This window comes from Antechinus flavipes, chromosome 6, assembly GCF_016432865.1.
Source record: "Antechinus flavipes isolate AdamAnt ecotype Samford, QLD, Australia chromosome 6, AdamAnt_v2, whole genome shotgun sequence".
Lineage (NCBI taxonomy): Eukaryota > Metazoa > Chordata > Mammalia > Dasyuromorphia > Dasyuridae > Antechinus > Antechinus flavipes.
In genome coordinates, this window is record NC_067403.1 from 174135255 (window position 1) to 174159732 (window position 24478).

General features: G+C 34.3%; 1 pseudogene; it reads left to right on the top strand.

Annotated features, from left to right (window-relative positions):
- Nucleotides 1–14216: 14216 nt before the first annotated feature.
- Nucleotides 14217–24478, top strand: part of LOC127541477 (DNA topoisomerase 1-like) — a 91255-nt pseudogene continuing 80993 nt past the window's right edge.

Here is a 24478-nt window from a genome sequence, read left to right on the forward strand (position 1 = left end):
AAAAAAAAAATAAAGGAAATGTTTGTTTTATTCCATGAATTGAAAATAAATCAAATATGTATTTTAAAAATACTATTTGTAAATAAGAAAGAGCATGTAGTCAGAAAATTATGATCTAATAAGTTTGATTTTTATTGCTGGCAAACTCTTTTCAAAAGGATCGTAATTACACAACTAGAAAAGGAAAGAGTTATTGTAAAAAGAATGCATGCCTTTGTTTAGATTTAGTGTTTCCAGACTACCTTCGCTTCCTTGTTTGACAAGCAGGCTGTATATTAGAACAGGGAAATGGTATAGATAAAAGATTTCCACAAATCACTTGACAAACCTTGTATACTATTTCTGTGACTAAGATGGAAATATAGGTGGGTGGGTGATGGTTAACAATATAGTTAGAGAAATCCTAGAACTATTTGAAAGACTAAATCCAAAAAGTAGTCACTGAATAGCTCAATATTAATATGAAAAAAATAATTCTAAAAAAGCAAATCAAGGGCCTGTCCTTTGACCTTAAACTGATATCTATCAGTGTTTTCAATGATAATATATAACATGGTTTTCAAACTCATGGGTAAAACAGTGCTGGAAAAGAATCCTGACATACTAAATGACAGAGTTCTAAATCAAAAGCAAGAGCTTTTAGCTAAAAGCAGACAAAATTATGAGGTGCCTTAGTATTAATTGAGGAGTATTATTTTAACAAATCAGTGATTTTTAGCCTGGAGAAGAAAAGTTGGACATTTTACCTAAAGAAAGTATAGCCTTACCACGTTTAGGCTGTCATTTGAATTAGTTAGATTTATTCATCTAAGTTTCAGAAGAAAGAAGTAAAAGCAATAGGTAGGAATTTTAGGGAAGCCTATTAAAATTCCATGTAAGGTAGTTGTTCTTAATCTAGGATCCATGGATACTCAAAGGACATTATTAAGTGTCAATAGTTTGCACCAGATTTCTGAAAGAGTCTATGATTAAAAAAAAAAAAAAACTCAAAACATTTCTAACGTTCAAAACCAATTCTAACATAAAACTTCTAACATAATTTCTAAAATTAACATTAACATCTAGCAAAAATAGAATAAATGTATCCATAAAATAGAAGAGAATAGAAAAATTTATTAGAAAGCAGAATCCAACATTCTGTTTTGAAGAAACACACTCAAAACATAAATATCCATAGAATTAAAATAAGGGATGGAAGCAAAATATATGTCTCAGCTAAAGTTTAAAAAAAAACTGGGAGTGAGATTCTGGACTCAGAACCATATTACTGCTTCTTCTCAACTTGCTTGTTCTCAGAACAGCCTAGGCCTTATAAATCTTCCTTCCCTTACATACTACTCCTAGTGGCAGGGTCCTTCTCTTTTTTGTCCTACATTTGTAGTCTTCTATCAAAGATTAGATAATTACTTATTGTGAATGGTATATAGAGGGATCTGCTTCTGATATGGCTTGGACCAGATGCTCCCTAAAGTCCATTACTAATGACTATCTTCTCTTTAGAGACATAGTGTAAACCATCTAAAATAACTTCAGAATTATTATGATGAAAAGCAAAAAAAAAAAGTGACAAATGCATTAATATGGCAAATCATGTCAAAGACATGGAATATACTAAAAATGTCAAATTAATTTACTGAATTGATATATTACCAATTTAAGACCAATGGATTTCTTCATAAAATTAGGGAAGAAACTAATAACAAAATCTCAAAATAATAAAATTACTAGGGAAAAGTAGGTGGAAATAGATAAAAAGAATAATAATTATTGAAGGATCTTTATTTTTAAAAAATGACCTGCCTGATTTCATAATACATTGTCAAGAAATCTGGATATAAAAACAAACAGATTAATGGAGTACAATGGGAAAAGTAAATAAAATATTATGTTTAAAATATAAACTTTTTTTAAAATAGGAGATAATATCCAATAGTTAGAAGGCTCTGATTGGAAGTAAAGTGAATGAAGTAAGATATAGATTGAAAGAGGTTTTCTAGTGAAATTGGATATTTGATGCAAAACACAAAATTTCAGCCTTTTTAACTGATGAAACACCACTTAGAAAAGTATTATGTATCATAGAGACTTTGTGCATTGCAAGAGAGAGTTTCTCTTGATAAATTGATTTGATATTTTATTTCTCTTTGAATCTGAGTGCATATAAGGAAAATTAATGTTTTATATCAAGGGATGGCAAATTCTGATTCCAGGTTCCATCTGAATGGGGGTAATGCTAGTGAGACAATTCCAAAGGGTTCTCTTGTCCTTCGTGTGTAAAGGACACTCCTGACTCAATGGCTATATCATTGGTGAAAACATAGGTAGCACAATAGTTAGGGTGCAGGACTTGGAATCACAAAAGACCCGAGTTCAAAACTTGTCTTGGACACTCTGCTTTGCCACTATGTACAAACCCTTTAAGCACTATCAGTCTCAGTTTCTTCTTCTGTAAAATGGGGATAATAATAGCATCTATCTTACAGAGTTGTGAAGATCAAATGAAATAACATTCATAAGGTACTTTTCAAACCTTATTGGATTTACATAAATAATAGATATTATTAGTGTTTTCCTCCCTCTGAAATTATATGCATTTCCTTTCCCTCTTCTTGGGAAAAGGGTGTAGGAGGGATTAAAAAGATGACACTGTCATTCCTTTTTGTACAAAAAGGAAATTCAATTACATGCAAGTATACATTAGAGTCATTTTATTTGCAGGAATAGTGGTTTGGAAATGAGAGGGTACTTGTGTCCTAAAACTCAAACTACCTTCTTCAGGACTTAACCTACTGCCAGGGAATGAATTAAGGACTGAAAAAAGAGAGGTCATTGTTTTGTATAATAGTTGCACGACGTGATTATTATTGCTAACGGCTAAATAAGAGGCAGGTATGTTTTAGTTTGATTTGTTTTAATCGAAGGCAATGTCTAGTTCAATGAAACTTTTCATCTCACAGCTTTCTTCAGGCTTTTCACTTTTATGCCAAAATGGCTAATACCATTAATGACTGATGTGGAGACATTTTCTAGGCAATTACTAGCCAGCTGGCAAAGGTCACCTGGCTTTAACTCAGCAATACTAACCAGACACTAATTGCCAGGAAATGCACTCCCTGTTAGACATTGCTGCTTAATTATATGCCTTTCACCTGTGAAAAAGTATCCAGGGTACAATTTAAAGCTTTGTAAGAGTTTAGTGGTAGCTTTTAGACCCTTATTTGCTCTTTATAATGGGGGTACATGCCATTGACATGGGTACAATTGAGAATATGTCAGCCTTTCCATTATCTAATTCCCTATGTTAAAGGTTTATAACTATGCAGTAAAAAATCACTTAAGGCTGAAACTTGGAAACAAAGGCTTAGCAAAGCAAAAATGGGTGGCTGAGGGATTTTTAAGACAGTTTAAAAAAACCTCCAAAATCAAGCTTTTGTTTCAAAAAATGCTGCAAGCAAAGAAAATTAAAAAAAAAAAAAACATAATTATACCCTATGCTCATCATTATGGCATGGGTTAATTGTCCAAACCAAATGTTCCCTACTGCCTGATTAGAGGGTCAGAAGTTTTGTCCTATTAATATGTGCCTTTTAAAACACTGACCCATTTCAGTATTTCATTATATTGTTCATCATAAGTGATTTCTTCTTTCTCTTTGTCCTCACAAGGGGATTTTGTCATTAACTTACATCCCAAGTAAAAAAATCCTCTAAAGAGAAGCTTACTTTCCTTTATAAAAACTCCTGTCAGAGATCAGTTGGATAGGATCTGGCTCCTTAGAAAATATCTACTTTTGGGAGAAAGTATGCCATCATTTTCATCAAATCTTTCAATTCTGTAAAATTATCTTCCCCTGATCCACGTTCTCTTCAAAAACCTTATTCAATTGAAACTTAATTATGGGCATGGTTGGATGAGGCTACACTTCCCTAAACAGCATAATATCTTCCCTCTGCTTAGAAAATATATCATATTTCTAAGAAAATTGCCTTAGATTTATTCAAAGAATGTTTTATGACAAGTTTTCTTATTCTATCATCTTAATAAATGCCTTTGTTATGCACTAATTGCTTCTATTGGCTGATTATTAATTAAAGTACATGAGTAGGGGCTCCTGAATTATAGTAGTAGAAATAGCCACCCATGGTATTTACCACTAGGAACGAACATGGCAGTCAACCTCTGAGGAGTCATCCTGTAGTTGTATGTAAAAGTAAGGGGAGTAATAGTTTTTCTCTAAAGATAGTGTGTATATGTATGTGTGTGACAGACAAATAGAGATTCTGAAAGAGATAATTATACTTTGGCCTAAAAAGGGAAAGTGACTTGCCATTAAACCTCATAGATAATAATAGCAAAGTAAAAATTTGAATCCAGGTCTTCTACTATATTATACATGCCATTTGTGGAAAAGTTGAAGAAATTGGTGATATTTAACCTGTGGTAGTAGGGCTTAAAAAGGTATATAGGGTAACTATCTTCAAATATATGGAAGTTTATTAAGGGAAAAAAAGGATTAGACTTGTCCTTTCTTATTCCAAAAAGTGAAACCAAGATCACTGAAGAAAAGTTATCTAAGAAAAACAGCTACAGCAGCAAAAAAATATGTTATGCTTAAGTATCTTTATAAGTAGATTCATAAAGGTACTCAATTATTAGAGAGCTAAATATATGCTGATAACTACTTACCATGGTTGTTTTAGAAAATATCTATGTTCCTACTAGGCAATCTAATGGTAGAGTGGAATATTCTATCTCTTACCTAAATCCATTTTTTTCCTGGCTGTTTTTTTCTGGAAAGCTCTCCCTCTTCTTCTATGAGCATCCATTAACTCTAATCTTCTCTAAGAAGACATCCCTAACACCTCTTAATTAAAATGTTTTTGTTGTTGTTCAGTCATTTTCAGTTGTGTCCAGTTTTTCATAACCCCATTTAAGATTTTCTTGGCAAAGATATTGAAGTGATTTTCATTTTCCTCTCCAGATTATTAAATAGGTGAAGAAACTGAAGCAAATAAGGTTAAGTGATTTGCCCAGAATCACACAGCTAATAAATATCTGAAAGCAGATTTGATCTCAGGAAAATGATTCTTCCTGTTTTCAGGCCCAGCATTTTATCCACTGTACCAGGTAGTTGCTTAATTCCAATGCTTACTCTCTTAATTATTTCCTATTTATACTTTATATAGCTTGATTTATATATATTTCTTTGTATATTCTTCCCTCCATTACATTGCAAACTCCTTGGGTTTAGGGATCATCTTTTGCCTCTTTTTGTATCCTGATGTTTAGCACAGTGTTGAACACAGTAGTCATTTAAGAATTGTTTATTAAGTGAATGATGAATGGTCTCCCTGTATCAATCTCTTTATGTTCCAGTATGTTTCCCCCTCAGTCATTAAAGTGATTTCCTAAAGTGCAAGTCTATGTAATTCCCCTCTTTAGTAATCCCCAGTTAATTCCTATTACCTTCGATATTAAATATCATATTCTCTAGGATTTAAAAGTCTTCACAACCTAGCCCCTTCCAAATTCTCTAGTCGTTTTACACTTCATTCACTTCTACCCACTACTTTATGATTCCATAGTGCTAATGTTCTTGCTGTTCCTCACAATCTACAGTCTCTCTTACAACTCTGTTTCTGTTCATTATCTCCCTGGAACATTCATTCCTTCTAACCTTTCATTCCTAGATTTCTTCTCTAGCTTCAGAAAGATTCAGTTGAAACATATTCTTTAGGAGACATTTCCTAGTTTTAGACTTTATACTTCCCCCTTTCTTCCCCCCCCCACTCCTCCCCCCAATAGTTGCTTACCTCTGAGTTGACTTATTTATCTAATATATATCTTGCATGCATTTATTTATTTACATGTTATCTCACCCATTAGAATGAGCTCATTGAGAAGAGAAACTATATTTTTTGCCTTCTATTGTACCTGGCACATAGGGGAAGCTTAATATATATACATTTGTTGATTGAAGATCAAACTTCCTAGAAAAGAAGGAAAAGGATCCTGAGAAAAGTTCTTAAGGTTCTTTTTTGTGTTATAGACTCCCTTGACAATTTGGTATCCATGGGCCCCTTCTCAAAGAAACATTTGTAAATTCATAAAAATAAAATAAATAGAGTTACAAAGGAAGCAAAATATTCTGACATTATTTAAAAAAAAAAACTTTTTTTGAGGTTACAGACCCCAAACCCTAAACTAACAATGAGAAGGTAGTTTTCCTTCCATAAATGGAACATTCCAAAGAAGACAAAGGATATGAAGATGCAAAAAAGTCATCTATGTCAATATATTAAAGAAAAGAACAAAATAGAAGAGAAAATAAAGGGGGTCCACTAAGCACCTAGCGTATAACTATGAGGTTCTCTCCAACAATGCAAGAAAAATAAGAACAATTTGAGCATGAAATTGCTTTGTGTGCTTCTATAAATGATGATAAGAATGATATCTACCTTCAATGAGTTCAAAAGGAGGAATATAAGTCTACAACTATTGGGGTTTACACATCCAATTTAAACTTAGTCATTGCAAAATGGCTGGGGGTTCAGAATCACATATTTCATGAGCTCAATCCATGAATAGATGACTTTATGAGAGGAAAAGGAAGAAGAAGGAGAGAGAGACCGACAGAAAGACACAGAGAGATACAGATACAGAGAAACAGACACAAAGGCACAGAAAGAAACGGGGGGGAGAAGACATGGGGAGAGAGAAAGAGACAGAGGCAGAAAGAGGCAGAGTTGGGCTTGGGAGGGGGAAAGTCATGCCCCAAAAGAGAAGAAATTTGCTAAAGAAACTTTCTCCTTGGAGAAGAAGAGGGGAATGTGTTCTCTAATATGTAATCAGGGGCCCAGGCTTAGATGTGATTAATAGTTCTGTCTTTCTTGCCATCACCACCTGGTAGTTATATTGGCATGAAGAACTGATGAATGTTTCTGAACTCCAAGCCATTTGGCTTCTATTGATTGAGAAAGACTTACTTATTAATTCAAAGACCTTCTGTGGCTTGAGAATAGTTTTGACATATGCTCTAAAAGATACACATTAACAATACAGTCTTTCTCCCAATCCTGTCGCTCTGCAATTATAATCTTTCTCATTTGCACTCCCTCCGACTCCTCGATCACTTTGCAATGACCTGTTTTTTTTTTTTGTTGTTGTTGTTTGTTTTTTTTTTTAATCTACTGGCAACCTTTGATTGTGTGAATGCCAACTGAATAATAGTTATTTATTATTGAACTTCTATGGCATCTGTTGTGGTATATGGTGTATTATATGAAAATTATGTTGTCTTACATGACTTGCCAAAAATGCATTCTTCTTGAAATGCAAGGATTGATTTCCTTTGACAAAGGCTGTAAGCTTCATTAATTTTTTTTTAAATGTCTTTCTCTTCACTGAAACTTTCAACAGCTCCTCAGTATTCTATCTCATCAGTGCTACAACCAAAAAACTACATCTAAGATAATGATAAAATAACATCAGTAGTGTAACCCAACTTGCAGAAAGGCTAAGTACAAGGACAGTTCTATATACTTAAGAATTTTTGTAACTTTTGATTCAACAATACTCACAGGGATCCTCAAACTACAGCCTCGGGCCAGATGCGGCAGCTGAGGATGATTATCCCCTCACCCAGGGCTATGAAGTTTTTTTTTTATTTAAAGGCCCACAAAACAAAGTTTTTGTTTTTACTATAGTCCGGCCCTCCAACAGTCTGAGGGACAGTGAATTGGCCCCCTATTTAAAAAGTTTGAGGACCCCTGCTAGATTAACAATAAGAAAACATGTATCATCCATTTATATCCACAGACAAAAAGGTAGACAGACAGACATATATACACAAAGTGATTATCAGTGTAAAATTAAAAAAAAATAAATAAATAACTACCTTAAAGCTATGGATTGAAATGTCATACAGAGGTCCCAGCTTAAAGAAATATTCTCTGAGACTGTTTGGCACTCCACCATCATCTTTCCATTCCTTTGTTTCAGGAAAAATCTTTTCCTCCATTTTATAGAGTTCTTTAGTAAAATTGGAATTTTCTGAAAAGGAATTTTAAATGAAAAAATATATCTAAGGAGGTGTCTTAGATTAGCTTTTAGACAAGTGAGGTATATAGATGTAAAGGAATATTATTGCATTTGAAGAAATGATTAGAGTTGATTTCAAAGAATTCTAGATAGTATGAACCAAAGTAAAGAAAGCAGAAGTAGAAGAATAATTTATACAACCAGCCATCAAAGGAAAAAAAATGAGTTACAAACCAATCCATAAATTTACTGTGCCAATCACTATACTACATCCTGGAGATACAATAAAATCAAAAGTCAATCCATGCCAGCTATGGCTTTCTGACAGACGGAATGAAATGAGATGTACAGACCTAGATTTTTTGGAGATGTTATGCATTCATTTTGGTTTTCCATGTTTGATCAAATCTGGCCTCAGACACTTAACACTTTCTAGCTGTATGACATTGGGCAAGTCACTTAACCCCAATTGCCTCACAAAAAAGAAAGAAAGGAGTGAGAGAAGAAACAGAAGAAGGAGAAAGGAAAAAGAGGGAGGGAAAGAAGGCAAGAAAGAAAGAATAAAACATCGTTATGCTATGCCTTCTTTTAAAGCAAATAAAGTGTATGTAGATATTATATTTCAACTAAGGAACTTCAAAAAATGAAAAAAATAAATTAAGATATCTCTTAAATTCATAAAATAATTTTTATACCACAAAATGCCTATAAGTTAAATAATGGCTGGGTCATCCCAGAACACTTGGCTAAATAAGATGAGATTGAGATGTCAACTGCATTATCAAAACTTCTCTCCTTCCTTAGAGGCTTGCCAATATTAATCCACAGGAATCGTCATGCATGCAGCCAGTCAAGTAAAATTTTTTATCCCCAGCAGCAGTTCCGTTGGCTTCTGTCAAATCTCTGTCAGAAGAATTGTTTCCTTGTGTCATCTGGGTGTTCTCTTTCACTGTGTCCAGTGGATTTGTGATGATAATTTCTTTGCAAGAAATCCCAAGGAGACCATTTTTTAAGGAAGGATAAACATTTCTGTTAACTTCCTGAAAACATCTCAGGGCCTGTCTTTTGTGACATATTAGAAACTTTATCATCTTTAAGAGTAGAAAGAATGTTAGTGTTCAGAGAATTCTGTATACTTAAATTCCAGTGCTTACTAGATGAAGAACAGACTGGTAAAGACTAGTTTTGTTTAGTTTGTTCATTTGTTTTTTTCTTTGTTTTTTGTTTTATTTTACCAAGAACATAGTAGTATCAATATGGTTGGCATTTTATGATTAATATAATTGTATATCAAAGCATGATGCATTGGGGACACATTTATTTACTGGTAACTAGCTTAGTGGATATGTTCTTTTTCTTAATTTGTGAAGTTTTTAAAACTAGAAAATAGTATACATTCTTGTTGACATATCAAGAAAAAATGAATACTTTAAAAGAAATTAAAGTCTCTTCTTGACAGCATATAAATGATATACTAATTACTAATTTTCTCCTTTCTTTCATTGTCTCTCTGTTTCTCTGTCTCCATCTGTGTTTGTCTGTCTGTCTCTCTCCCTTCTTTTTTTTTCTCTCCCTCCAGCTCTCTCTGCCTGTCTCTCTCTTTCTCTAACTTTCCCTTTTTTTCTCTATCTTTTGGTCTTTCTTTTCCTCTGTTTCTCATTTACTCCTAGCTTCCTTTTCCTACTGTCTTCCGTCTTTCTTATCCCCTGCCTATGGGTTTGTATTTCAACTTGCATTCAGCTTATCATTATGAGCCTAGATGGATGAAGAAAACAATAGACTCAATTCTTTTCAGTCCATGAGTCCCTTCCTGATCATAAGAGAGATGCAGAGGGAGACTTATGAATTTATTGAAGCCCCTGGTTGATCACTGAGACAATTAAACAAGATTTGTCATCAATGGAAAGAGTCAAAGCTTTTGAATCAGTAACTAAAAAGCTTCACTACAGCTTGTGATTGAAACTAAAGTTAATCAAGTAAGATGCCCAAGGGGAAAAACTAAAGATTGAGCTCTTCCATGAGAAGAATGTGAAAATCAGTTAAGAAGAAATTAAAATTTGTACTTGCATATTATCAATTCTTGTACAATTGAACTTTGACATTGAATTAAAGATCTCATTATTATGATTTTTTTTCTGATGTACTCTTACAGTAATACATTAAATGGCCCCAGAGGAGCTCCAAGGAATGAGGGCACTTCCCTCAACACCTAACAAAGTACCAGTTCTGATAAAAGATTCTGTACTTATGGTATATCACAAGCATTGACTGTCATGTGGGTACCCATCTGATAATTCAGGCCTCAGATTCACTTTTGACTAATATGACAAGAAAATGAGTTGATACATATAGATAGATTGACATATTTATTGGACTACAAAATAAATACATATACACATTTATCCTAAATAATTTAGGTCAAATATAAACACATAAATGCTGGGGCTGAGGATTATTTTTAAATATTACTTTAAATTATTCAAGCCAAAAATATATGAATAATAATAAATGTATATACACATAGATGAATATTATGTATGTATAGGTATAGGTAGTATAATATGTATGATTTACTCCTGTGTGTAAATGTATATTTGTATAAGCATGTATAGATAAATATAAAAGTACCCTTATATAACTATAGTAGATCATTCCAATTAAATATATGTGTGTAATGTATATTATATATAAAGCATTATTTTATTTTAAGTTTTAACCTTAATGATTCAAGCCAAATATCTATTTAAAGACCTGTACATTCTGGTTCCTAGCTTTCAAGCTACCTTTTCTTTCTTAGTTCACATGACAATACTTTCTTTGTACATTCTCTACTTTAGTCATTTTGCCATGTTAGATGCTCCTGGTACATGGAATTTTAGAAGTTTCCTCCACACCTTTACCCTGGCTCTATCCAGGCCTAGAATGTATTCCCTTCTCAACTCTATCTTATAAAATTCACTTTCCTTTAAAGAACGACTTCACTGTAAAATCTTTCCTAATACTCATAATTATGAACTTGCTCTCCTTCTTAAAACTGCTTTAGATTTCTTTCTATATCCTTTGTTTTTGTGTTACTTAAGACATCCCCTAGTGGAAGATATGCCCCTTGAAAAGAGACAATGTCATTTTAATTTGTGTATTCTATCACCTAGCACAAGGTTTTGCACTTTATGATTAACAAATATTTATTGAATTAGTTTTGATTGAATTAAAACTTTCCCTGATGGACTCTACTGATTATATTTCATTTTTGTTTTATATTCAATGGCTGATCTCTCCTGTCCCCAACAAAATGCAAATATGATAGCAGAAAAACTCCAGAACATAAAGAAAATGAATTAAATCAAATTTATCTGGGAGTGAAAGCAAATGAAGTCTGGGAAAATTGCTCAGAAGATGGGCAATTGCATTAATAAGAAATTAGAGAAAGAATGAGAATCACAGGCTGCACTTAAAACCCGAATTGAACCATGAAAATATATGAAAAATGCAGAGTATAACTTTCTTAAAAACACATTCTGAAATCTAAAATAGAATTTTCTGATGAAGAAGTGGACCAGCTAATAGAAGAAACATGAGAGAAGTGATAGGTGGAAAGATGATGTACTATAAATATTGAATTCTTTGTAAATATCTGGAGGATGAAATTGAGAGGCCAGCCAGAAGACAGTCAAAGCATCCAATTGGGAAAAAAGTGAAGAAAAACCTGGAATTTGGGGTATCAGTAGAGTTAGGATTGTGCCTTTTACAAAGGTCAAGTGGATTCAGTAGCAAGATTATGCAAGATCAGATCCTAGAATAAAACAAATTTAAATGAGCTATAGCCTCACATATTAACTTTCTAAGATACCATCTTTTTGTATCCTACAAAGATAAACATTGTATGAATGAAAAGCAGCTGTTGAGTCATTTTCCCCATATTAAAAAGTAAGAGAATTATCCCAATGAGGCCCAATTAGAACCAGTTTACTGATATTTAGTGTCTGAAATTAAAACAGGAAGAATGAAGCTAAAAACAACTGCTTAAATAGTACCTATAGAACAGAGTAAAGAGGTCTAAATATTGAAACAGAATTCCTGGATTCCTAAGATCAAAATTTAGACCTAGAAATGAATAAGAGACTATGTAGTAATATAATCCCAGACTATGAGAATTAGAAAGTACATTAAAAGACCATTGCATCAAACCGATGCCAGACTTCCCAAGTTCAAATCCAGCCTTAGACACTTATTAGTTATGTAACCTGGGAAGTCACTTCACCCTTTTTGCCTCAGTTTCCTTATCTATAAAATAATTCAAAAAAGAAAATGAGAAATAATTACAGATCCTTTGTCCAAAAGAAAAAAGAAAAAATTCCAGATAGGATCACAAAGAGTTTGAAATGACTCAACCATATCAATTGTTAGTAAATTTATCTTAATATCAAATCTATTTTTTTTTTTTGAAATTTCCACTCGCTGCTTTTCATTCTACTTTCTGGAGTTTAAGCTCCTACTTCTTCTAATTGACAATACTTTACATACTTAAAGATGGTTATCATATCCACCTCTGCCCTACAACATCACTACCATTACTCATCTTCTCCTCTACAGAATATGAATAATTACTTCAACTGATCTTTCTCTGAATACTCTCTAGTTTACCAAGCTCTTAAACCATAATTCCCAGAACAGAATATAATACTCTAGATGATGTCTTATGATGGTAGAAAAAAAGAGTTAATATCATCTCCCTATTCTTGTAAGCTCAATTTCTTTTAATAAAGCCCATAGTTATATTACTTTTAATTGCCACCTCACACTACTAATTCATATTTACTCTCATACACACCACAATTCTCCATATGTCTCTCCTTTCCCACCTTCCTAGAACAACTGTAGCCTCTCCCATCCCCAGTATTCATTTTTGTACCAAGTACAAGACTCTACATTTATTCTCATTTAATGTAATTTCATTAGGTTCAGCCCAATGCTTTAACCTTTTTAAGATACTTGTGGATTTTAAACTTGTCAACCAATGTATTAATATATCTCTCAATGTTTACCACCTGCAAATTTGGTAAGCAAAATATTTGCTTTTATATAAATCATCGATCTTATTCTCATGCTATGTTAACATTAAATCTTTAAAATATATTCTGAGTACTGCTATCAAACTAAGTTAGAATCTATCTAATCCATATAAAACCATTTTCTCCACAAGGAAAGAATAATATTTTTCTAACACACTTATGGCTAAAATCTAGATAAAAACCATCACTAATATTCCTTTCATCTCCTAGCAATTTTGTCTCAAAACAGAAAGCATGTTAATCTGTCATAACTTCTTCTTTAAGAAGCTATATAAAGTTCAATCTCTCCATTTTACAGAAAAAAACACTAAAGGTAAAAGAATGAAATAGAGAAGATTGTGGAGTATAGGCAGGAACTTGCCTGAACTCTCCCCCAAATCACTCCAAACATCTTTAAATCACGACAGATTTAAACTCTGCCATGATTTCTTCTTTCTTTCATTGTCTCTCTGTTTCTCTGTCTCCATCTGTGTCTTTGTGTGTCTGTGTCTGTCTGTCTCTCTCCCTTTTTTTTCCCCTCCCTCCCGCTCTCTCTGCCTGTCTCTCTCTTTCTCTAACTTTCCCTTTTTGTCTCTATCTTTTTGTCTTTCTTTTCCTCTGTTTCTCATTCACTCCTGGCTTCCTTTTCCTTATGTCTTCTGTCTTTCTTATCCTCTACCTATGGGTTTGTATTTCAACTTGCATTCAGCTTATCATTATGGGCCTAGATGGATGAAGAAAACAATAGACTCAATTCTTTTCAGTCCATGAGTCCCTTCCTGATCATAAGAGAGATGCAGCGGGAGACTCATGAACTTACAATTTTTAGAACTCACCAAAAGATAAATGTAAAGATTTTTCCAACCAAAGACAACTTAGAAAGTCAACAGAAAATGTCTTTTGCACCAGGGTGGGAGAGAACCACAATTCTGACACAGGACAAGACAACATAGCCTCAGCCCCAGAAAACCAGGACTAGGTTTTGGGGTCTGAATCAGTGGCAGCAGTCATAGTTTCCAGATCTCTCAGCTCATAGACACCAAAGATAATTTGAAAGGTCAGCAGGAAAAGTTTATCTCATTAGGCTGAGAAAACCTTGGAAAATCAGTAAACCAGAAGTGAGACATGGGAGCCATTGAACTGGCAGCAGCTACAGTGGTAGCAACAGTGGCAGTATCTTCCGAAGGTATCAGCCTAGAGATGATAAGGGGTCAAAATCTGGTTAGAAGGAGATGTCTTTCCTAGCAGGACTCTGTTGCTTTGTTCATACTCAGATCTGGGACATACTTTCTCACAGCCCCAGGACAAGGAAGAGCTCTATTACAGTAGAACTTAGAGCCAGAGTGAACCCTTCTCATAGTTTCAGTGCAGAAAAAACTGCTTGTGGTCATTTACAATGCTGATAATAGGCCAGGAGAGTAGTAAATACACTTCTCCTTGAATAATCCACCTTGGGAAGAACTGAAAACTTATAGGTCCCTAGAAAGATCTCTGAAAACAACTGCACAAAATCCCTGAAGCTTGGAATTTTGCATCCTTTACCCTGGAAATGGAGCCCTATTTTCACAAAGAATTAAAAGCCAATCAAGGGCCTGGAAAAATGAGCAAACAACAGAAAAAAATATTCTAACCATAAAAAATTACTACAGTGACAAGGAAGATCAAAACACACACTTAGAAGAAGATAAATAGTCAAAGGTCCTACATCCAAAGCCTCCAAGAAAAACCAAGGATTGGTCTCAGGCCATAAAGGAGCACAGAAGGGATTTTGAAATTCAAATAAGAGAGAGAGGGGGAAAATCGGGAAGAGAAATGAATGTGATGCAAAAGAAAGTACAAAAAGCTAATGAGGAGAAGAGTACCTTAAAAAACAAAATTGGCCACATGGGAAAGGAAGTGAAAAAGCTCGTGGAAGAAAATAATCCCTTAAAAAAATTAGAATTGACCAAATGAAAGCTAATGATTTTATGAGAAATCAAGAAAAAATAAAATAAAGCCAAAAAAAAATTTTTAAATAGAAAATAATGTAAAGAATCTCAATGGAAAAAAAGTAACTGACCTGGAAAATAGATCCAGAAGAGATTATTTTTAAAATATTGGTCTACCTGAAAGCCATAATTATAAAAAAAAAGAACCTAGAAATCATCTTTCAAGAAATTATCAAGGAAAACTGTCCTGATATTCTAGAACCAGAAGATAAATTAAAAATTGAAAGAATATGCCAATCACCTATTGAAAGAGATTCCAAGATGAAAATTCCCAGGAATATTATAGAAAAGTTACAAAACTCCCAGGTCAAAAAGAAAATATTGCAAATATTCAGAAAGAAACAATTCAAGTATAGTGTTGCCACAGTCAGAATAACACAAAATGTATCAGCTTCTACATTAAAGAACTGAAGGACTTGGAATATAATATTCCAAAGAGCAAAGAAGTTAGAATTATTACCAAGAATCACCTACCCAGCAAAACTGAGTATAATCTTTCAGGGGAAAAGATAGATATTCAATGAAATTGAAGATTTTCAAGCATTTGTGATGATAAGACCAGAGCTGAATAGAAAATCTGACTTTCAAATACAGGGATCAGGAAAAGAATTGGGGAGGAAGGGTAATTAGGAAATGGAAATCACAAGGAATTTAATAAAATTAATCTGTTTATATTCCTATCTGAGAGGATGATACGTTCAACTTATAACTACTTTCTCATTATTAGGGCAATTAAAAAGCATGTGTATATATAGATAGAGGGTGTGTGAGCTGAATATAAATATGTAATATCTAAAAATAAATAAATTAATGCATAAAAGGGGAATGAGGTGCAGTAGATAGAGCACCAACTCTAAATTCAGGAGGACCTGAGTTCAAATCTGGCCTCAAACACTTAACACTTCCTAACTGTGTGACCCTGGGCAAATCACTTAACTCCAATTGCCTCAGGGGAAAAAAAAAAAAGAGGTGGGGTGTACTGGGAGAAAGGCAAAGGGAGAAGAGGAATGGCATAAATTATTTGTTATAAAAGAGGCAAGAAAAAGTTTTATGGTGGATGGGAAAAGGGAAGATGGGGGCGGGGGAGGGGGGGAGGGAACGTTACTCTCATCAGAATTGGCTCAGAGGAAATTACATACACACTCAATATGGGTATAGAAATCAATAGAAAATTAGGAGAGAAAAGGGATACAAGAAGGTGGGGAGGTAATACAAGGCAGGGCATATTAAGGGAAGGCATGGTCAGAAGCAAAATACTTTAGAGGAGGGACAAGATGAAAAGAGAGAAAGAAAAGAATATGAGGGAGAAATAGAAATACAGTAATTGTGAAAAAAAATTGAAGCAAATTTCTCTGATGAAGCCCTCGTTTCTCAAACATATAGGGAACTGACTTAAATTAATTTTTAAAACTATTTCCCATTTGATCAATGATAAAAAGGATATGAATGGTTTTCAGATTAACTAATCAAACTATTTGTTTTCATATAAAAATAATTTTACTATTGAATAGAGAGAAACAGGTTGAGGAAATTCCAAGGTACTACCTATACATATCAGATTGGTTGATGGGCCCAAAAAGGAGGATGACAAATTTTTTTTTTTAATTTTTATTTAATAATTACTTTATATTGACACTCGTTTCTGTTCCAATTTTTTTTCCCTCCCTTCCTCCACCCCTTCCCCTAGATGGCAAGCAGTCCTTTATATGTTGGATATGTTGCAGTATATCCTAGATACAATATATGTTTGCAGAACCGAACAGTTCTCTTGTTGCATAGGGAGAATTGGATTCAGAAGGTATAAATAACCCGGGAAGAAAAACAAAAATGCAGATAGTTCACATTCGTTTCCCAGTGTTCTTTCTTTGGGTGTAGCTGTTTTTGTCCGTCATTTATCAATTGAAACTCAGGTCTCTTTGTCAAAGAAATCCCCTTCCATCAAAATATGTCCTCATACAATATCGTTGTCGAAGTGTATAATGATCTCCTGGTTCTGCTCATTTCACTTAGCATCAGTTCATGTAAGTCTCGCCAGTCCTCTCTGTATTCATCCTGCTGGTCATTTCTTACAGAACAATAATATTCCATAACATTCATATACCATAATTTACCCAGCCATTCTCCAATTGATGGGCATCCATTCATTTTCCAGTTTCTAGCCACTACAAATAGGGCTGCTACAAACATTTTGGCACATACAGGTCCCTTTCCCTTCTTTAGTATTTCTTTGGGATATAAGCCCAATAGAAACACTGCTGGATCAAAGGGTATGCACAATTTGATAATTTTTTGGGCATAATTCCAGATTGCTCTCCAGAATGGTTGGATTCGTTCACAACTCCACCAACAATGCAATAGTGTCCCAGTTTTCCCGCATCCCCTCCAACATTCATCATTATTTTTTCCTGTCATCTTAGCCAATCTGACATGTGTGTAGTGGTATCTCAGAGTTGTCTTAATTTGCATTTCTCTGATCAATAATGATTTGGAACACTCTTTCATATGAGTGGTAATAGTTTCAATCTCATCCTCTGAAAATTGTCTGTTCATATCCTTTGACCATTTATCAACTGGAGAATGGCTTGATTTTTTATAAATTTGAGTCAGTTCTCTATATATTTTGGAAATGAGGCCTTTATCAGAACCTTTAACTGTGAAAATGTTTTCCCAGTTTGTTGCTTCCCTTCTAATCTTGTTTGCATTAGTTTTATTTGTACAAAGGCTTTTTAATTTGATGTAATCGAAATTTTCTATTTTGTGATCAGTAATGGTCTCTAGTTCATCTTTGGTCACAAATTTCTTTCTCCTCCACAAGTCTGAGAGATAAACTATTCTATGTTCCTCTAATTTATTTATAATCTCGTTCTTTATGCCTAGGTCATAGACCCATTTTGATCTTATCTTGGTATATGGTGTTAAGTGTGGGTCCATGCCTAATTTCTGCCATACTAATTTCCAATTATCCCAGCAGTTTTTATCAAATAATGAATTCTTTTCCCAGAAGTTAGGGGCTTTGGGTTTGTCAAACACTAGATTGCTATAATTGACTATTCTGTCTTGTGAACCTAGCCTTTTCCACTGATCCACTAATCTATTTCTTAGCCAATACCGAGGATGACAAATGTTGAAGGGAATGTGGGGAAAATGAGAAACTGATACATTGCTTGTAGAATGGTGAACTGAATTAACTATTCTGTAGAGTAGTTAGAGACTATTCCAAAAGGGCTATAAAATCATGAATGCCCTTTGGCCTAGCAATACCACTCCTAGGCATATATCCAAAAAGAGATTTTAAGAAATGAAAGGAAAGCTACCTGTGTCTACAAAAAAGATTTATAGCAGTTCTTTTCTCAAGGTAAATTAAAGGGATGCTCCTTGCTGTGGGGAATGACTAAATTGTGGTGTGTGATTGTAGTGAAATACTATTGTTCTATAGAAAATGATGAATAGGATGCCCCTAGAAAAGATTTGAGCTCATGCAAAGTGACATATACCATGGATGAAGTAATAACAATACTGTGGGATGATCATCTGTGAATGACTATGTTATTCTTAGCAATACAAGGATGCAGGATTACTCTGAAAGACATATTATGAAAAATGCTATCCAAACTCAGAGAAAAAAGTAATTATATCTGAATATACAGATTAAAGCATACTTCCCCCCACACATACACACTTTATTTTTCTTGAGAGTTTTTTTTTTTTTTTTTTTTTTTTTTTTTTTTTTTTTTTGGTGAGGGAGGGAGACAACAATGTTTTCTTCTGAAGCATGACTTTTATATAAATGTTTTGCCTAACTTCACATGTGCCTTCTCAATGGGAGTAAGGGTAGAGAGGGAGTAAGTGAGAGAGTCTGGAGCTCAAAGTTTTAAAAACAAATATTAAAAATTATTTTACATGTAACTGGGAAAAATGTTAATAAAGAAAATTGTTTAAGTGCAAAGAAGAAAAAAAGGATAAAAAAGAGAAAGGGAAGGGAAGGGAAGGGAAGGGAAGAGAAGAGAAGGATAAAAGGAAATATAGAGAGCAAGGATTTCCTTGTTTTTATTTTTTATAATTTATTTCTAATTTTCCTTATTTTTAAATTTTAGGTTTTGAATTTTCTCTCTCCTTAATGCCGCTTTCTCACCCATTGAGAAAGCAAATAATAACATCAAATATACATGCAAAACCTATTTCCATATTAATCATATCACATACACACAAAACTGAATCAGAAAGTAAGAAAATGTATACTCACTCTCAGAGTTCATCAGTTCTTTCTCTGGAGGAGGTTTGAAAGTTTTAATCATGAGAACTCTGCAATTTCTTTGGATTGTTTTATCAGAATAGCTACATTTTTCACAGTTGATCATTATTACCATATTGTTGTAATTGTGTATACTGATCCTCTGGTTCTTCTCAAATCATTTCCCATCAGTTCATATAGGTTTTCTCTTAATTTCTCTTTTAAGAATTTAGATGCTACACCACTTGGTACATATATGTTTAATATTGATATTGCTTCATTGTCTATGCTACCCGTTAGCAAGATATAGTGCCCTTCCTTATCTCTTTTAATTAGGTCAATTTTTGTTTTTGCTTGATCTGAGATCAGGATGGCTACCCCTGCTTTTTTAACTTCACCTGAAGCATAGTAGATTTTGCTCCAACTTTCTACCTTTATTCTGTATGTATCTCCCTGCTTCAGGTGTGTTTCCTGTAAACAACATATTGTAGGATTCTGGCTTTTAATCCATTCTGCTAACCGCTTCCTCTTTATGGGGGAGTTTACCCCGTTCACATTTATGGTTAAAATGACCAATTCTGTATTACTTGCCATCTTGTTAGCCCCTGTTTATGCTTTTCTCCCTTCTTTCCCCCTTACCTCACTCCCCAGTATTAAACTTGTGAGCACCACTTGCTTCTCACAGCTCTCCCTTTTTAGTATCCTTCCCCCCTCCTGCATTAGAGTTCCTCCCCCTATCTTACCCCTTTCCCTCACAGTTTCCATATTCCCTTCTGCTTAGCTTATTCCTTCCCTTTTCACTTTTCCCTTCCCACTTTTCAATGAGATTGGAGAAGTTTCATCATAAATTGAATATGTCTAATTTTTTTTCTCTTAAAGCTAATTCTGATGGCAGTAAGATACCCACTATATTCATCCCCCTCCCTTCTTTCTCTCAGATATAATAGGTTTCCTTTGTCTCTTTGTGAGATGTAGTGTCCCCACTTTACCCTTTTTCTGGTACAATGTCCTTTCTACCTCTAGTTTCTAGAACAAGATATTAATGTATTCTTTATACATCTTTATAGCAGAAATATAGTTCCCAAGATTTCTTTTTATTTTTTTAGGTTTCTCTTGAGCTCTATATTTGTAGATCAAATGTTTTGTTAAGTTCTGGTTTTTTCATCAAAAATAGATGAAATTCATTTATTTCATTGAATGTCCATCTTCTTCCCTGGAAAAAGATGCCCATTCTGGCTGGGTAAGTTATTTTTGGTTGTATACCGAGTTCCTTAGCCTTTCGCAATATCATATTTCAGGCCCTTTGATCTTTTAATATGGATCCTGCTAGATCATGGGTGATCCTTATTGTGGCTCCTCTATATTTGAATTGGGTTTTTCTAGCTGCTTGCAGTATTTTTTCCTTCATCTGAGGGTTCTGGCATTTGGCCACTATATTTCTTGGTGTTTTGATTTTAGGATCCCTTTCAGTAGGTGATCGATGAATTCTTTCAATGTCTATTTTACCCTCTGTTTCTATGACTTCTGGGCAGTTCTCTATGATAATTTCCTGGAAAATAGTGTCCAGGCTCTTTTTTTCGTCATACTTTTCTGGGAATCCAATAAGTCTCGGATTGTCTCTCCTGGATCTATTTTCCAGGTCCGTTGTTTTCCCAAGAAGGTATTTCACATTTTTTTCCATTGTTTGATTTTTTTTTTTTTTTTTGGTTTTGCTTGACTTATTCTTGTTGTCTCCTCGAGTCATTCAATTCCATTTGTTCGATTCTGATTTTCAATGAAGTATTTTCTTCACTCACTTTTTTAATATCTTTTTCTGATTGTCCGATTGAGGTGTTTTGTTCTATTGAATTTTTTTCCATTTTGCCAATTTTATTTTTTAGAGAGCTATTTTCTGTTTCCAGTTCACTAATTCTGTTTTTCAATGATTTGATTTCTTTATCCACTCTGTCTTTAAATGAGTGGGATGATTTCTCCAGACTCTCTTGCCAAGCCTCCTTTTCCTTTTCCCATTTTTCTTCTAGCTCTCTTGTGAGAGCCTTTTTAATTTCTTCTATGAGATTCATCTGTGCTGAGGAACAGATGATCTCCTCCTTTGGGGATTCACCTGGAGACAGTCTGTTTTTAGTCTCCTCAGGGTTTAAAGTCTGCTCTCTATCTGTATAGAAGATGTCAAGGGTTAAAGTCTGTTTCAATTTTTTGCTCATTTTGTCAGAGAAGAATCAAAGACAAACTAGCAAAGAAAAAAAGAGAAGAGCCCCCCAAAAAATCTCCTTTCTTTTTGGGGCTGGGTGCTTCCTCTAAAGACTGCAGGGGGGCAGCAGCGAGGCCCTAATGGGACAGTGATGGCTGTGCTGCGCCTGTGCTCTGAGACTCCGAGAGCATGCTGAGGCACTGTAGGGGAGGGGTGGCCAGGTCCTGAGAGACTCCAGCTATTTGGGGTTGTATTCTTCACCCCCTATGTTCCCAGCCTCTCCTCCTGTCTGCCAGACAAAGTATCCAATCCTGTAGCAAAGCTCTCCCCGCAGAGATGGCTGAGATCACACCCCACCCGGCTCCAATCTGCTCAGCTGTGAGCTGTCTGATGGGCTCTCGCTGCCGCTGCCTGCCCTTAGCCTGCGCCTGATCTAAAACCATCCCCACCCTGGAACAAAAACAGACCTTTCCTGGCAAATTTCAAGGATGTCTTCTCTTGATAACTATTTGTGGGTTTTTTTTTTTTTTCAGTCAAGCATCAATTCAGAGGCTTGTCATGAAATGAATTCTGAGAGAAAATGCAGAGCTTACGCAGCTGTATGCCTCCTCTCCACCATCTTGCCATATAGGTTTTCTAAAACCACTTCCTTCATGATTTCTTTTGTCACAATAATATCCCACCCACAATCATCCATTAGCCAATTGATGAGCATTACTTCAATTTCTTTTTCTTTTGCCATCACAAAAATAGTTGATATAAATAGTTTTGTATATATAGATTGTTTTCCTTTTTCTTTGATCTCTTTAGGATATAGATCTAATGATGACATTGCTGGGTCAAAAATCATTCACAATTTTGTAATCATTTGGAAATAATTCCAAATTATTTCCAGAAGGATTTTAAGCCATGCAATACATTATCTATCTTCCTGCATTCCTTCCAGCTTTTGTAATTTCTATGTGTGAGGTAGTACCTAACACTTGTTTTAATTATACATTATCTCATGATGCACCAGGACCAGTGTTTAAGAGGTGTGAAGTATAAACACCTCTAGGCTAGCTCCACAGAAACAGCAAGTGGGGAGTCGTGGGGCTAGTTGGATTTGAAGGGATCCTCAGTCCAACCCACAGAAATTTCACCTCCAAGACAAGGTGGGAAGTCAGAAGTCTGAGTCTGGAAAGACTGAGGGAACCTCTGCTGATTAAGAAGGGCCAAGCCCAGCTGTGTTGCAAAGGCACTGCCCTGGATAAGAGGGAACCAGCACACTTGGTGAGTACAAAAGCAGTGGGGGAAGGATGTTGCTGGCTTGGGGCACTTGGGAGGAGAATGGAGTTTTGGTCTGAGGTTTCAGGTTAGAGGGGAGAGCTAAAGTGAAGCTTGTAGCAACATTTCCCCCTACCTCAGGATTAGAAGACCTTACACTAATAGTTCTCATTGGGGAAAAAAAAAAAAAAGAACAGGCAAAAAAGAAAGAACTCAATCATAAAAACTTACTATGGAAATAGGGAAGACCAGGGTTCATTTTTAGAGGAAGACAATAAAGTTAAAAAAGCTTCTTCTACCCCAAAGAGTGACATTAGATGGTTATCTGCCAAGAAAGAATTTATAGAACTCGAAAAAGATTTAGAAAATCAAATGAAAAAAGGTTGAAGAAAAACTCAAATTAAATAAATGCATAAATGAATTAATAAAATAATTAAATAAATAAGGTAAATAAATAAATAAGGAGAACCATTCAAAGGAAAAAAAAGAGATGATTAAAAATAAATTAACCGACTTGAAAAGAGATAGAATATTAAAGAAGAAAAAACATTGCCCAGGTATTTTTTGTTTGTTTGTTTTGTCTATGAGGTCATATAATATGTCTAGAAGGCATTTATCAACACATGTCTGGAGGTTAGAAAAGGTAATCAATATGGCTATGTCAATCTGAGATACATATATGCATAATATTGGACATATGAGAACTTGTAGAATTACTAAAAACAATAGGAAAGAGAATAAGAAAGAGAAAGAAAGAGGGGAGGAGGGAGTATTCAGATTGGCAGATGGAAAACCAAGTGATAAAAGAATTGAAGAGAAAACATTATCTAGAACAGAATTCTAGGAGGATAGACTATCCAGAAGGAAAACATGGTCCATATTGTCCAAAACATTTATAGAAACCAAGTAGCATTAATATTAGGAGGCAAAACTATCAGATTCATTTATCTGAGACAGAAATTTCAGTAGATTTTTTTTTTTTCTGAAACAATTGGGTTAAGTGACTTGCCTAGAGTCACATAGCTGGCAAGCTTTAAGTGTCTGAGGTTAGATTTGACTCAAGTCCTCCTGACTTCAGGGCTAGTATTCTATCCATTGTACCATCTAGCTGCCCCTACTAGATTTTTAATCTAGGTTTTTCATCGTATACTATGCTTGCCTTATTGGAAAATAAGAGTAAAACAATCAGTAATGTAGAGTGCAATTTATAAAATAACAAAAAAAGTTTGACAAAGACAAATAATTTAACAATACTTTTTAATTTACCTGAGATCTTATCTTATGATGAGAAGTTCACAAATCTGCTGACAATAATTCTGACTGGATTTTCAGAGAGTTCAGAAAAAGAAATCAATTGAGAAATTAGAGATGTGATTTATTTTTTTTTTATCCCTTTGACAAGAGGACAAGAAGGAAAATAACTCAGTGGATGAATCCAAAGGTCCTTTTATTTTTTTTTAAATTTTATTTCTGAATATCTGAGAGTCAGAGTTCTTACTATAGCTGACATTTCTTATCTTTAGACCTTGATAAATTCAGATTAGATGTTTGAAATAATACAGAAATCACATTAAGGATAGTTTAGCACATAATTGAAAAGGTGGAAAATCATGAGAGAACTACCCAAATTCAAAGATTCTGGGTTTGATTCTTGATCTCAGGGCTTCCTACTCAAATTACTTTAGCCCAGTCACTTAAAATTTCCTCCTCT